At 50.9% G+C, this 1,907-nt stretch overlaps 1 protein-coding gene across 4 annotated transcripts in view; it reads right to left on the reverse strand.

The window, feature by feature from the left end:
• Nucleotides 1-342, reverse strand: part of C18H1orf74 (chromosome 18 C1orf74 homolog) — a 145,586-nt gene extending 145,244 nt beyond the window's left edge. For all 4 annotated transcript variants that reach the window (XM_049858582.1, XM_049858581.1, XM_049858583.1 and 1 more), the window contains exon 1: nt 104-342. The gene's annotated coding sequence lies outside the window, so the exon portion shown is untranslated. The remainder of the gene's footprint in view (nt 1-103) is intronic.
• Between the last annotated feature and the right edge of the window lie 1,565 nt (nt 343-1,907).

Raw genomic sequence — 1,907 nt, forward strand, 5'->3', positions numbered from 1 at the left:
TAAACAGACTTTCTCCTTCTAGGCCTCAGTTCGCACCCATAAAATGGCACCCTGACCTCGTGTAAGTGTTTTAGGGTTGTATTTTAACTTGTACTGGCCCCACCTTCGCCCTCTGGCCGAAACCCTGGGACCCTCGGACGACGGGCTCACTCCAATCCCCACACCCTTCCTTCATTAGCACAGTGTCGTGACTACGTGGTAAAGGACGCAGAGGTCTCTCTCACGCTCTTCTTCCACTTGCACAGGACGTTCGCTGGCTCAGAAACTCCTTCCGGTTTGCCGCGCGTCGCCGGGAAAGCAGCGAGCCCGGTTCCGCCCCGCCGCCCGCTTTGCTCCCGGCCAGCGAAGATGGGCTGGTGCGCATGCCCGGCCTCTCAGGGCCCTGCGCCCCGCCTCCTCAATGACGTCATCTAGACGTCTGGAGAGGCCCCCCCTCGCAGGGCGCCGGAAGTGCGTGTCACCTAGGCCCGGCCCTTTCCGGCCAGACAGAACCCGGCCCCGCCCTCTGAGGAGGAATGGGAGGGGCCAAAGGGAGTGAAAGGCGGTGCCTGGCGAATCCGATCGTTGCCCTGCTTGGCTTTGCTCTGTGGGGTAAACTCACTGCCTCAGTCGATTCCGACTTACAGCGACCCTGTAGGACAGAGTAGTACGGCCCCATAGGGTTGCTGAGGCTGTAAACTTCAGGGAAGGCTGCTGCCACATTTTTCTCCGCAGAGTGGCTGGCGATTCCCGCCGACCTTCTGGGTTAGCCGCCGAGAGCTTTCACCACTGCGCCACCAGGGCTCCTCGCGCTATGCCCTACGTATGTGTTACGTCTGGTGTCCCACTTGAGTGGGAAGCCGGTGCTTAATAAGCCCCCTTTGATTTGGATCTAGGGAAATACATTTTTCCTCCCAAACGAAACATCTCAAAACAATGGGCATGGTTTGCTGAGTATTATTTTACCCAGAAAGTTGTAGGTTGTAGTTCTGCGCAAGAATCCCAAATGTGAGACTGCTGCGAAGCTTGTTTTAACTTTGACCTGCCTAAATCCTAAATTTGAGAGACTGAGTTCCGAGGAGAGGAAATGCGGACAATTGCGGTCCTGGCCAAAGTCGTAATCTCTAGGAAGGGTGCGAACATTCACGCTGAACAAATCCTACAAGGTGGTGAAGGTACTGCAGTGTGTAAAACCCGAAAGCCCCACCCTCAACGGAGCTTAAATTCTAGAAACTCAGTTTGCTGCTTCTCATGAGGAGAAAGGAGAAGCAGGAATGCAGACGTTTTCAATCAGGACGTTAAGAAGAAAATCCAAGTGTGTTATTTCACTTACATTGTTACATGTCTTAACCACCAGCGATCTCTCACTACCAAGGGAAAGAGTTTCTTGAGAAAATTCCTGAGAAGATAGCCCAAATTTATACATGGACAGGGCAGAAGCTTAGGAACTGCGTGCACCTATGCTGAGGTTTTACCCCTGCGAAATTCCCAGTTGAAAAGAGCATGCACCTGTGGCTTTAACTTAATGGTATCTTTAGGTTGTAGAAAGAGGTAACTGAACTAAAGATGGGGCCAGCCTAGAGAGGCTCCCAGGCTAACTTTGGTTCTAAGCTCAGAGGTAGCTAAGACTAGAAAGTAGTCCCCTAATGTTGAAATTTTTTTCATTCCCTGTATTTATTATATTCCCACGGTAACCAAAAAACGAAACCAAACCCAGTGCCATCGAGTCGATTCCAACTCATAGCGACCCTATAAGACAGAGTAGAACTGCCCCATAGAGTTTCCAAGGAGTGCCTAGAGAATTAGAACTGCCGACCCTTTGGTTAGCAGCGTAGCACTTAACCACTACGCCACCAGGGTTTCCATTCCCATGGTAGTTAGCAAAAAAAAAAAAAAAGAACCCTAAAATGAAAGACTTATTTCAGTTT

This window comes from Elephas maximus, chromosome 18 (assembly GCF_024166365.1).
Source record: "Elephas maximus indicus isolate mEleMax1 chromosome 18, mEleMax1 primary haplotype, whole genome shotgun sequence".
Taxonomy (NCBI): domain Eukaryota; kingdom Metazoa; phylum Chordata; class Mammalia; order Proboscidea; family Elephantidae; genus Elephas; species Elephas maximus.